The sequence below is a fragment of the Notamacropus eugenii genome, chromosome 3 (genome assembly GCF_028372415.1).
Source record: "Notamacropus eugenii isolate mMacEug1 chromosome 3, mMacEug1.pri_v2, whole genome shotgun sequence".
Taxonomy (NCBI): Eukaryota; Metazoa; Chordata; class Mammalia; order Diprotodontia; family Macropodidae; genus Notamacropus; species Notamacropus eugenii.
The window spans coordinates 150,111,081-150,125,333 of NC_092874.1; the positions used below are offsets into that span (position 1 = coordinate 150,111,081).

Below are 14,253 nucleotides of genomic sequence, written 5' to 3' on the forward strand. Positions count from 1 at the left end.
CAGGACATCACGTTTGAAATGTTCAATAGGAAGATTAGAGCTGGAACACAGAAAGCCTGGGTATGGATAGCTAGATCTGAGAGTCTTCTCCATAGAGATGCCAATTGAAACCAGTAGAGCCAATGAGCTCACCAAGTGAGAACGTGTAGAGGGAAAAAAAATGAGGGATCAGGACACAACTGTGGGGACCCATAAATGGGCATAATACAGATAAAGATCCAGCAAGAGAGACTAAAAGGGAGATGGTAGATAAACCAGAGAACCAAGAGAGAACAGTAGAAAAACCCAGAGTGTGTCCAGGAAGTGTCACAGATTATAAAAAGATTGGGATTCAAAGCAAGCTGTTGTATTTGGAAGTTAAGAGATTACCAGCAATTTAGAAGAAAGCAGTTTCATTTTAATGACAAGATCAGCAGCCATATTGCAGAGGGCTTAAAAGTGAGAAGAGAGAAAGTGAAGTCACCTAATATAGGTGGCTTTTCAAGTTTAGCTGAGAAGGGTAGTAGAGATAGAGGAAAATGCCCAGTACACATGATAGGATCTAATGAAAGGTTTTTTTGGTTTTGGTTTTGGTTTTGGTTTTTTTTATGAATGGGAGAGGTTTGGGGCATATATGTAGCCAGCTGGGAAGGAATTGGTAGATGGTGAAAGATTGAAGGTGAGAGAGATTGTGGAGATGGTGATAGGCACGAGCTGCTATGAGGCAGGAGGGGAGGGGATTAAGGTACAACTACAGGGTTTGGCCTTGTTAAGCAGAAAGGCAACTTTTTCTCCCAGACATTATAATAAAGAAGGAAATAGTGGGGAATAATGTCAGGGACATGTGAGATCAAGTAGGGGAAGGAAGGAGCTCCTGGCAAACCCTTAGTTGTTCTTGAAATATATGAGAGTTCTCCAGCTGAAAGAGTACAAGTAAGGGATAGAGTGAGTAGGCCTGAAGTAAGAAAGAAGGTTTGGAACAGCCATTGTAGAGAGTGAGATGAGGAATCAGTTAGGAAAGAATAATAAGACTGCCTTGCTAGTCACCTTTGAAAACAATGTGTAGTATTTGTTGCATAAATTTTCTTGAAATGGATATTTATTGCTTTATATTGAATTCTCTTTTATGTTCTGCTGTGTAAATGATGGTGTTTTTTTCTTTTTTTATTTTGTACTTAAGTTTAAAATAAATTTTAAAACTTAAAAAAAAAGACTGCCTTGCCTAAGTGAGGGCCCAGTCAAGATTTGCTAGTAGATGCCATGGTTCCATGATTTTCTTTAGTTTTTTCAGTAGCTTGTGTGTATTGTCAACTAAACCAAACCAGCCTCTAACCTGAGGGTGGCCAGAGCTGAACAGAGCAGGCTAGAGACATAAGAGTCAAGAATTAAACAGAAGTTTAATTTCAAGGTGAGGGAAATGACTTGCAAGCAAGGACACATGCTGAAATACCCCAGTGGGGCAACCCGATTTAGTGTGGCTAAGCCTTGATACTTATACCAATGGCTGTTCAGTGAGCTGTAGCCATGAGAGTGGGGGTGGGGGTGGGGTGGGGTGGGGTGTAACAGCAACGATAAAACAAGTTTGACTCATATCAGGGCTTCATGACCAGAACTTGTCTGAGATTGTCCAGTACTTATCCAAGCTCAGAGAACACCTGGCACTGGTCAAAGCAATACAGTAATTATGTGATTTTGCCAGAGGGTGAGATCATCCAGAGGGTAAGCGCAAAGGCTTGTTGTTATGCCAAGCTCAGGGCACAGCTTGCTTGCTGGTTCTTAGCTATGAAAAACAGGGTGTCTCCTAACAGTATCTTGACAATATTAAAGGAAATAGATGGTAGAAGTAATCCAGGATTGGTATTTGGCAAGGCATGAAAGGCTATTAGATAAGGAAACTAAGGATTCCAGAATAAAGCATAACATAGAGTTGAATTGGTTCACCAAGGGATTGACACTGGAAAGGAAGGATAATGTAACTAAAGTAATGAACTCAAGTCTATAAGAAAAATTGGAGATGAGGATAAAGAATAAATTTAGGAAGATTAAGACATGTTGAGAGATGGAAAGATTACAGATTATGATCAAATAAAAGAAACTCAGAGTTCTTAAACATAGAATTGAAACCCTTATGGGAGATAGCAAAATCAAAGGTAGGACCATCGTGTGTAGTAGACAGAGTAAGGGATTAGCTCATGAGAAGAGAGAGGATTAAAGAAATGGGGAGTTAAAGTATTTGAGGAAATATCAACATCTCTGTTGAAATCCCCTAGAATGAAAGTTGGGGGAGGGGCAGAAAGACTGTGGGCAAGGCACTGAACTTATTAAGAAAAAAGAGAAATGTCCCAGGATTGGTAGATTGCAGGTGCTAGAATATTGATTGAATGATAAATTTGGATTGTATGACGGCAAAGGAAGAGTCTGAAATTGGCATTGGGGATACAGAGAGATTAAGTGACTTGTCTGGGATAATACTGTTAGTTGGAAATATCTTCAGCCATGATCAGGGTTCTTACTATTTCACCATGCTTTCTACTGTAAAGCTATCTCATCTGTTACCTTATGTTCTATTACATATGCTCCAAGGACCCCAACTTTTTTGTCATACTTTTTTTTCCCACATCTGATTCCTTTTGATCATTAGACTGTGGTGATAGGGTCAGGACCTTTCTGGTGTTCCCCCCCCCCCCCACTAAAAAAATAAAAACAGCCTGGGTGGGAGAAGGTAGGTAGAAATTCTACCTGCCCCATTTCCTTTACCTGCACCTGTATGTTTTTGTTTTGTTTTGTTTCTTGCCTTTGTCACAGACATAGCAGACCTAATTATCTCACGTGGCTTGTTCACTGCTGCCTGGGATGCTGTGGTGTCCGCTGGTTCCATGTTGTTGATATTTTCAGTATTTACTCCATTATTTATCTGGGGATTGAAGTTATACTGAGCTGTCAGAAGAGTGCAGGACATACATGTATTAGTATGGTTCTGAAATAGAAAATTGGCTTTCCCAAAGACTTAGAGGCACTTATAGAGGATTGAGTTGCCCAGTAATTCTGTAGGCAATGGAGATCCATGGAAGGTTTTTTAATAGAGAGGTGATAAAAAGGTATATTTTTTGGAAAAGGTATGATTCCTCTAGGGAAGAGCTTGTGTCTCTGAATTGTAGGGCAGAGGCCAAGTTATAAAATGCAGAAATCTGCTCTTGCAAAGAAAGTCATTCAAAAGTAGGCCACCTGATGATGTGCAAAGAACCGTTATTTGAAATCAAAGGACTTGGGTTGGAGGATCAGCTCTTCCATGTACCAGCTTTCTGAACTTGTCAGTCATGTCTTTTCTGTGGGCATTAGTTTCCTCACTTGTAAACTGCAATGATCTTTAAGGTCCTCTATCTAATCTAATCATCACCATTACTTTTCTTTCACCTGGTCAACAGGATTTCCCAAGTGGGTATAGGCAGAACAGGAAAAAGTGTGTGGGTGGCAGCAGGGTACAAGGTGATCCACTGGAGTGCTCCAGTAGCTATTCCTCGCCCTAGTGTGACTTGTTAGTATTTAACACGGATTTGGGGGGTTTTGGGGTGAAGGCAAAAATCTTAAGTTTTAGTTTTATAGTGTTCTCATAATCCCTAATGCCTATCCTTATGGTTTTCTTAAAACTGCAAAGTAATGATAATGATGGTGGTAGGGCATGGAAACTTTTCTCTGTTTACAGAGATAGAAGACAGATAAATAGGAGTGAGGTAAAAGTCACTCAAATTAGCTTCCCGCCCAAGCAATCAGACCAACCCTAAAAGAAATCAGGCCACATATAAGAAATCAGACTAAAATAGAATTTGGAAACATGACCCAAAATACAGGTATCGTACTCCTTCAGGTTACAGTCTTGTACCTCAGAGACAATTGAGGTATAAGATCACAGAACTGTAAGGGACATCAGAGGCCATCATCTGAAACTCTCATTTCACAGGTTAGAAAACCAAACCTCAGGGAAGGTAAAGTGACTAAGGTCACCCAAAGTATTTGGTAGTAAATGTCAGAGACAGAGTTTGAACCCCCATCGTCTGACTCCAAAGGCAGTGCTGTTTCCATGGTGCTTCCCATACTAGTCCAGCCCTTTCATTTTACAAAGGAGTAAACTGAGACCTAAGAGTGAAATGATTTGCCAAGGCATCATCATTAAGATATTACAGCTTGTAATGAATATGCATTTTTTCCCACAGTTAACTTTTTTATTTCAAGTATAGTCAATTTGTTTGTGCAGAATTTTTTAAATTTTATTTAATCAAAATTACCCATTTTTTTCCCTCTGTCATCCCCCTGTTTTGCCATGAACTCTCCCCCATCAATAGATCTGAAAGGTAATCTCTTTGGTATTCTGATTTTTTTAAATTAATTTATTTATTTTTAGTTTTCAGCATTCACTTTTATAAGATTTTGAGTTCCAAATTTCCCCCCCCATACTCCCTCCCCAGGACAGCATGCAATTTGATATGGGTTATACATGTATGATCATATTAAACATATTTCCATATGAGTTAGAACATGAGTTTTTTAATAGCCAAAAGTCTGGTGTGAATCTCCCTAGAATAAAGAAGTAATAGAATGTTAGAATTGTAAGGGGGCTTAGTATAGGCATCAACACTTCTGGGCTGTGGTAGGTAGACACAACTGTGTAGATGGGGATAGATTCAGTACATAAAGACAGATTAACAACAGAATATTTGAAAATGTTCTAACCTGGTACATTGCAACAAGGAACTAATGATCGTCCAAACTTGCACAAAAAAATCCCACAGTGATAGAACCTGTACCTTTAAACCATGGTTGTCCTCATTATGAAAAACAGCTTGAAAACAACCAAAGAAATTCTCTTCGTTATCTGTTTATCCTTTCCTCAGAGCCGAAGGTAAGTTGGGTAGGTTCAGGGTCACCTTTTGTTCCAGTTCAGTTGTCACAAAAACAGTATAAGAAACCAAAGACAGTCACATTAATGAGTTTTGTGGGGTTTGGAGTCCCTTTTATTCTCTGCACCTTAAACTCTGCCTTAGCTGATTTTGCATTAAAACATAAAGACTAATGGACAAAAACCTTTTCAGAAATTTGAAGATGATGGCAGTTTCATTCTGTGTGTGTGATATATTCCCTTGCAGGGCCATTTCCTGGTCAGGGTGGCATCCCACAGGAGATCAGCTTAGCAGGCTGACAGAGAGAAATCCGACAATGCCCCTCATGTGGAGCCCTCATCCAACTGATGTGACACATGTAAGAGACAACACAGAGGCAAGAGAAGGCATCCCTGATAATCTGTTTCAGATGAGGTTTTAATAGAGATGCCTTTTTAAATAGTAACCAGCAAAAAGATTCTCTTCTTTTAAGGGTATCCATTTATAGGACTCAGCTGTTGAAGCTCAAGGGTAGCATTAGATTTAAGTTTAATCTTCTGTATACTGTAATTTACAACACTGAGTTAAAGTATCATACATTCAACTATTTCAGTCATTTGCTGTGATAAATAGCTATTGCTCTTGGCAGAACAGAAAAGCCATTCTGCTTTCCATTTATGAATATTGAATTATTTCAAGCTGCTCTCAACTTTACCTTTTAAAGGGGAAATCCTCACTAATAACAATTCCTCATTGACCCCAAATATAATTTCCCTCTTCTGTTTACATGTCAAATCCTGATCCAGAGAGTAATTTTACAGAGCATGGGGGTTTCTGGTGAATATTTCTAAAAAGTTTTTTCCCTTCAAAAGCTGCAAGTGTAAATTTTGCTTACATCTGTATTTGGGGACTATAGTAAATTGATAAACCCACCAAGCACATGGCAGTGAGGGTCAAGGGAGAGCATTTTTTTGAATATAAGTCATAGTCTGATAATAGAAAGGATGAGGAGGAAAGGGGAAATGGGTTATGAGTCCATTAGATTCTCAACAGTGGGGAAAGTGATTTGTATGCAGGTACGTCATACCTGATGACATCACATCCTCTGAATGATTTCCATGCTGGAATACAAGTCCAAAATGATCTGTCTTATTTTAACCATGCTCAGAGAATACTAAAATATTAAGACTAGATGGGGCCTTAACAATGATCACACATCATCTCATTTTACATGAGGAAACCAAGACCCAGAGAGGCTCAATTATTTGCCCAGAATCACATAGCAAGCTTCAGATATAGCTGATACTAGCACCCAGTTCTCCTTTCTTATGCATGTACCTATATTACCAGGGCAATATTCACAGCACCGACAGAGACTATGAATATGCCAGCGTAGTTCTCAATCACCAAGTATAACAGACTTTCTATATAGAAAGCAGAAGAAAAAATTCAGGTACCATAAAGCCAAATCCCAAAACCAGAAAGCCAAATCCATCATAGTAGCCAAGAAGTCAATACATATTAGCACTTCTGAGGACAAAGGCATTTCCAAACCTCACCCACCTGCTGAGGCCTTCCCACAAACAGAGACTCAGGAGCCTACTTGTCTGCATGCCTGTGTCCTCTCTCTCTCCACCCTAACTGCAATAACTCACTTCCTCCCAGTCTGCTCCACCTTTCCTGTTCCACCATTCTGCAAGCTCCTCCTACTACATGTGACTTAGGGTTCCATGTGATTTAAACAGGTCACATGGGCCTATTAATGAAGGGGAAAGATCTTTCCATTTAAAGTACCATTACAATACCTTTTTAATCATACCATGCTTCTTCCACTTCATTCTGTCAGTTCTTCCTATGTAATCTATTTAAAAATTCTGCCAAAATTTTCTACTTTTTTTAACATGGGGTTTTCTCCTTTAGGTGGAAGAAAAGTCATATAAAGCCCTTACCTGTGTCAGCAGACATTAAGCTTCGTGCAAGGCACTGTGACGTGTGCTGGGAGATAAGGATGAGGGAGGGGAAATACATAATTCCTGCCCTCAAGAAGCTCACAATTTAGTAGAGAGAGACATGAATAACTCCAGCATACATTAATATATGATTCAGTGCATAGGAGAAGTCAAAGTGACATGATAAATTTAAAAACAAGGGATGTTTCTGTGGATGTTGAAGGTTGGGACTCAGGGAAGACATCATGGAAGAGAATGAAGGGCAAGATTTCAGTGCAGGCAGATGTGTAGAGGGAGTGCATTCTACATAGGGAATAATGTTGTATTCAAATGTTTGGGAGTAGGAAAGGGCAAGACAAGATTAGTGGACAGCTAGTAAACTAGTTTGACTGGAGTTTCCAGCCTGGAAAGAAGAAGTGACACATACACAAATGACTATAATACAAAGTACTACTTGATCAAACAATTCAACAAATATTTATTAAATACCTCCCTGCCACATTCAAGGCACTGTGCTCGGGTACAGATGTTTCTGCCATTGAATAAAGAGAACAGATGAGATGTAGACAAATTACTGTAATTAAGTTAGGAGAGAGGTAAGATAAAATGACCTTAGAGGTTCAGTGTAGGAGTGGTTTCTCTCTCAACAACAAAAGAGTTTGGCTCCTCTAGAGTCAGTATCATAGATTAGCATCTGTTTCTCATAAACACTGGAAATGTCATTGGCATCTGATCGTCCGTATGTCATACTCTTCCAAACCCAAGCACACCACTGGTGCCACTTTTCATCATGAAGATTTCTAGGACAAAAGATTTCTTCAGAGAAATAGCTAAGACTAGTTGTTAGTAATGCCTTTTAAGAGTGTGGACAGATATCTTTAGTCAAAATAACCATTCCTAACTGGCACCCCTTGAACAAAAATATGTAATCATTTTAAAATGATGTGCCCAGTAAAAAAATGAATTTGTCACTGGGAAGCTTCCTATGTTTGCTGGTCCTAATTCTAATATATTCTTATACATTATTAATAGTTCCCTCATTCTCATGCTTTCCTTCATTCCCCTCCTATTGGATCCCAGCCCTCTTCAATAGCATTTTGAAAACCATTTCAGGTTCCATTATGAAGGAGTGATTAGATTATATGATATGCCTTTATTTGCACACTTGAAGGTGATCAGAACCAAAGCTATGGTCATTCAGCTGATACTATAGCTGTTCAATGTATGCTGCATTAAAATAAATCAGGCCAGTATTCTAATTAGTCATTTAGTTTGATGAGAGAATTGTGCAAACCAAATGTAAACTTACTGATGAAAATGGTTTTGGCAGTACCCTGAACGCTGAAGCTTACTTTGCTTGTTAGTATTCTAGGAGCACAAACATAGACACATACAATACAACTTTATTTTGATAGCATTTCATATTCCAAAGTTGTAAATAAGTTAAAGCAGAAGAAGATGAAGAGTAATCTGAATACATGATGGTTTTCAAGGGACTAAAGTAGAGGACTACGATACAGGAGACCTGGCTGCTTGGGACTCCATTGCTGACCTTCTGTGATAGTCTCATAGGTAGTTTCTGCCTCCCTTGATTTGTTCATCTGTAAAATGGACTTGGTGATGATTATAAGGTTGTGATGAGAAATGACTAATTTTAAAATTTTGGCATACATGAAGTGCTATAAATATGCTTTACCACAACATGGAGAAGAAGAGATTTTAGTCAAGATTTGTAATGAGGTAGAAGGCCAAAGAACATCAGTTATTGGCAGCAGGAGTGATGGAGGGAAATGCCATAGAAATGAAGTAGCCTGAAAGGAAAGAAGGAGCCAGATGCTCTGTAGATAGGGAGGATCACCAGGAGACCATCCATGGAGTAGGCTAAAGTAAAACTCTGGAATAATTAAAGACAAATGAGCAAAATTAAAAGTTTGGACATCTGGACTGAAGCCTGAAACAAATAGGCAGCAGGTGGAATCAAATGAGGCTGGAGCATGATGATCTGCCTTTGTTAGAGACTCTAGGTTAAGTATCATCTGCCGAATTTCAGATACCTAGAGCGTCCAAGGCAGAGAATATGAGGGAGATGGAAATCTTGAGCAGGCAATTCAGCTGAGGGCACGTTGCAAGTTGGGGAATTTACAAAGCAGATAGATGATATGCTTGTTTTGCCCAGAAAAGCTCTTCAGAGTCACCTGGCACAGAGGAAGCCACAAATTAATTTGGTTGAGGGGAGGAAAGACCCAGAAAGGTACTGAGTAGTCAGTTATCAGAAGTGAACAGAATTCCAGGAAATTATTTGTATGGTCATCCACTGAAAAAAGTCCACTGAAGAGAGAGGAGGAAACAGCAGAAAAAGCTGTTCAATACTAGCTAGTGCCTACCTACCTGTACTCTGTTGTATTATGTGAAGCATGGGCAGCTCTCTTTCTGCACAAGTCAACCTGAATTTTGTTCTTGAATTTTAAGTGTCCTTAAATCTAGTAGCGGAAAGAGGTGACTATAGGTGGGAGTATGTTTGCCAAAATATGACCTTCAAGCTCTGTGAAGCAAGGGATCCTGGCAGGAAACATGATACTTCCTGAACATGAGCAGAACCTGAACAGCTCCTTTAAAACCAGAAGCGATTTGTCATCTTTGTGAGGCTTTTCCAGCTCTGTCTCTGTCATAGACAGATAAATGAGGCTGCATACCTGTGTGCAAAGACAGTACTGTCATGTCTCCCATGAACGTCCATGGAACTGTCATTCCTGTGGGTATAAGGAACACAGTTGGGTGGGCCCAGCCTTAAAAACTGACTGCTGCCAAAATCTTTTGTCCTGTGCTCTATTTATATGCATGAAATACTTTCTGAGAATTTCTGAGTGTACTGCTGATAGGTCTGTTTCTCATTTCAGAATCTTGAAGTGACTCATATACTTGAGAACTAGACATTTAATGTCTGTAGCTCCACAGAATGATACTAATCAAATCACTTTCTTAACAAAAGCCAACATTACTTACTAGATTTAAAATATTCAAGAGTTAGACTTTTGTTCTAGAAAACTTTGGACCCAGCCCTTCAAGGAGGTAGGAAATCCACAGCTATTACTTACTCCATATATTTTCAGGCATTTTCTATGTATTGATCAGGAGAGCAGTTTTTTTTTTCTCTAAAAAGTAGTTTTTGATAGGAAATAGCTTTCTAGGAGGGGGATGGGGAGAGATACTTGGGATAACTATGATGATGTAAGAAGCAGAAAATATCAATTAAAAATTTATAAAAAGAGAAAAAAGGGGAGAAAGAAAACTTTGGTTACAGAGAGGAGGAAGGTTAGTTGTGCTACTGAAAGTGCTGCTTTTCAGCGAAGAAGTCACTAAATTCGTTCATGGTTCAAATGATGCTGCTGTGTTTTTCTAGCCAGCTTTCATTTCGGGTAGCTTGCTGTCACATGACTACAGATGCTTGGATGTTCATAAGAACACAATGAGCAGAAAAGGTCTCCTGCCTGCAAAAAATGTTCCGATGATAAAATTGCCATCAGTAAAATGTCTGTGTCTAATTCAGTGCTTAACACAGTGCCTAGCAGTTAGTAGACACCTAGTAAATACTTATTGATTGATTCAAATCACAGAATTAAAGACCCCAGAGTCATATGTTTCATTCCCCAGATGGGCACTTTAGCTTTGTTCTGTTCTGTGGTAGTAGAAAATAATCTTAAATGTAGCTCCCAGCAAATTGGGTCCCGTGGTTAAAAAAGAAAAAAAAAACCAGAGAAATTAAAAAAAAAAAACCCAAAAACGAAGACTTGGGTGAAAGACGCAATGTGCCACAGTGTGCATAACGTGGGATTTGATAACTGAGGACATAGGTTCATATTATGGATCTGCCGCTTGCTAGCTATACAACTTTGGACAAGTCATTTGACCTCTCTAGGTCTCACTCAGTTCCTCCATTTATAAGACTAGATGACCTCTGAAGTTAGTTTTAGGTCTAAGTCTTTAAAGTATGGGTCAGCCCAAATTCAGAGTCACTTCAGTTCTCTAGGTCTGAGTTTCCTGATCTGCAAAATGGGTGAATTGAACTAGGTAGCCTCTGAAATTGCTTGCAGCTCTAGTTCTTTAGTCTCCACCCTGCTATTCTGTGTTAACAGTGTAACTCAGTAAGTCATCCTGTGGCAGCATCATAGAAAGATCATGGATATTTTCACTTCCACTTCTCAGTTTCGTTTTCCTCATGTATAAAATGAGCTTTTTGGACAAGATGAGCTCTCCTAAGACCCCTTTTAATTTTAGCAAGTCAGTATAGACCATTATTCTTATCTATAAAAAGAGGAAATTTCTAACCTTTTCTAAAAAACTGTGCAAGTTTGATGCTACTGTGACACAAGATGAGAAATACACAACCTTTTTACAAGTCTTCAGATACTAGTGATAGACTGTTGTAGTGGAGAAAACAGAGTAGAAGAGAATATCTGGGTTCAGGTTCTAATTCTACCATGTTACTAGCCATATGACCATGGGAAGTCACTTAATATCTGTACCTTATGTGTAAAATAGGAGTATTATTTGATTTAACTATGTTGTAGGAGTTAAAGGCCATCCAGGTCAACCCTTTGATTTAATAGATGAGGAAACTGATTCTAGAGAGTTTAATTAACTTGCCCATTTGCACACACATAGTAAGTGGAAGTTGGGGTTCTAATTCAGCATATTCTCCACCATAACCTTGGAAGTGTTTTGCAAACCGTAGTGTAAAAGTTCTTTATAAGTTGTAAAGCCCCCAATGTTCTCTAAATTGGTTATAGTAATGGAAGAATGGTTTAACATGAATATTTTCCATTCACAGATAATTCCCAAATCCTAATAATAGCTTTCTTTATTAGGAGCCAGCAGGGCAGAGTGAGAGACCTCCATCTGGAATCAGACTTTCTAGTCAAGTGGTGCAATAGATAGAGCACCAGCCCTGGAGTCAGGAGGACCCAAGTTCAAATCTGGCCTCAGACATTTATCAGCTATGTGACTCTGGGCAAGTCACTTAACCCTGTTTGCCTCAGTTTCCTCATCTGTACAGTGAGCTAGAAAAGGAAATGACAAACCACTCCAGTAACTTTGCCACGAAAACCCCAAATAGGGTCAAAAAAAGTCAGACACACCTGAAACAACAAAACTAAATTTAAATTCAGGCTTTGCTACCTATGCAAATTTGGGCAAGTTACTTAATAGTTGCCAGTTTCCCCAAAATGAAGGAGTTGGACCATCAGTTCTAAATCTGTGATCCAACTAAAGCTAACAAGAAGCAAAAATTGACTGGTTTATATCTGATTCCCTTTTATATTTTCCCTGTTCATGCTGTGGTGGTGATATTAGTGAGCAGTGAAATGACCAAAGGGAGAGAAGAGAAGTGGAGGGCTTGGATAATCAGTTCCTGTGAATAACTGACAGTTGACTACGTACTTCAGTAAGTAGACTACATGTATATGAAAAAGAAAAATATATACATATATTCCATGACATTTAATGAAAAAGTAATATACTTTGTTAATTGATATATATATATATGCAGATCAGTTACCAGAAGCATAGCTTTCGAAATAATCTCTAAATTCCATTCATGATGAAATGAAGTTATCAACTTGATTTGCTTATACTTCTAAAACTGAGCCAGCTGTATATACTCCCTCAAACCCACACATTTACTTTAGAGAGGTTACTGATTAGAGCATGAACATTTTTGTGCTAAGAGTACAGCTCATTACTGTACATCATACTTTTGGAAATATTTAAATGTAAATGGGGGCTTTTTTTCTCCCTTGGATTTACATCATCAAATTGATTTTCTATTTCCTAGCTTTTTAACAAAGCTTTATAACATTATTTGGGTTATGCAGGCCAAAATATGACTTCTCCTTGTTGGAGCTGGGACTTAAGTCCTCGTACATCTTTGCATTCCTTGGAAAGATTAAAAATGCACTAGTTAATTTATAAATGTCTGACCTTGTCTCACAGAACTGGAATAGTGGAATTTTGTAAAAATTATGGGAAATTGTACAGATGGAAGAGCAGGCTGGATGCTTTGCTCAAGATTGACTTCTTGATCTCTGATCTTTTTATAACCATGAGTAAATTAAGAGAATCAGATTATTGCCCACTTAATATGCTGTTTGCAGAGCAGTGGACAGCCAGCAGGAGTCTGTTGTAATCAGCACACCTTGCAGCATTTAGGCCAAATTGCATCTCCATCCAGTGGAAGAATGTCCATTTAGCTGCTGAATAGGAAAGCTGAAAAGAAACTTGACTTTTATGGGAAAACAATGTATAAGCACCGAGGGAGCAAGGGATGAGTATATCCTATAAGGAGAACATCACAGAGAGTAGGTTCATAAATTACAGCTGAAAAGACATATAAAGGTCATTTAGTCCAATCCCCTCAATTTACAAATGAGGAAAGCTGGAGCTTGAACTCAGATCCTCTGGCTCCAGATCCAGCACTCCTTCCACTTTACCATGAGACTGCTGCCCTACATTATATACAAAAGTTTTTCATGTTGGCTCACAGTATTGTGTTGAAGTCCTAGTACATCTGTCAGGATTGGATTGAAATTATCTAGCCTAAGAAAAGCTATGCTCTGTGGAAAGTCACTTGCTGTGATTCCAAATGACATTTACATAGGGAAATGAGAATGAAATGGATTAGATGTTACTGTGGACCTTAGGCAAGGAGCCAGAACTTCAAAGCTAATCCTTTTCTGTCAGGATAGTCACCTACTTTCCAGAAATATAATTCTAGCCTTGATGATGAGGTCACACTAGAAGGAACAAAAGAGAGTTGGTCCATTATGTCTAGAGGGAATCCTTCAGAGGGAAAGAGCCTCCCACAAAGATAGCTACTACCTTTGGCTAAGCTGACCTGCAGATTAATATAGTTGGGGGAGGTATACCAATATTTTTAAGGGGGAGCACATAACAATCTGTGATCATGTTGGATGGGTTTATGACAGTTGCTATCTCCCTTTCATGGGTAGGGCTGCTGGTAGTGATAAACTAATCAAATTTGCAGATTATTTTAAACTGAGAGAGAGACTGTTCATAACTTGCATGACAAGAATTAGAAGAATGATGTGGATAAATTGGGAGGTGTATTAAGAGCTATGAAAGGAGATTCAATCATGACATGAAAAATAGTGCCTGTGGAAAGGATTAATCAAATTCCCCATTCTGGAGTGAGGGAACTCCAGGTAGGGAGCTGTGGCCCTTTGCCTAATGGGAAATTTCAGGTGTGGAAGCAACTGGAATTGAGTTCTAGAGGAAAGATGGGAAAATGGAATAAAAGTTTAGGTTCAGAAAGATCATAAAGAAATACTTGATGAATTAGTGTTTCATCCAGGAGAAAACAATAAAAGCAATCTGTGACATAGTTTACAAACTCAAGTTGCAGAAAGATCCATGTGGTTGCTATTCACTGAAAACAG

At 38.8% G+C, this 14,253-nt stretch overlaps 1 protein-coding gene and 1 long non-coding RNA gene across 6 annotated transcripts in view; both read left to right on the top strand.

The window, feature by feature from the left end:
* ATXN7L1 (ataxin 7 like 1) overlaps window positions 1-14,253 on the top strand; it is a 269,784-nt gene that overhangs the window by 111,491 nt on the left and 144,040 nt on the right. The gene's annotated exons all lie outside the window — the stretch shown is intronic.
* The window catches only part of LOC140533425 (uncharacterized), a 42,746-nt gene continuing 30,036 nt past the window's right edge, over window positions 1,544-14,253 (top strand). The window contains exon 1 of the long non-coding RNA XR_011976916.1: window positions 1,544-12,242. This is a non-coding gene — a long non-coding RNA (uncharacterized lncRNA). The remainder of the gene's footprint in view (window positions 12,243-14,253) is intronic.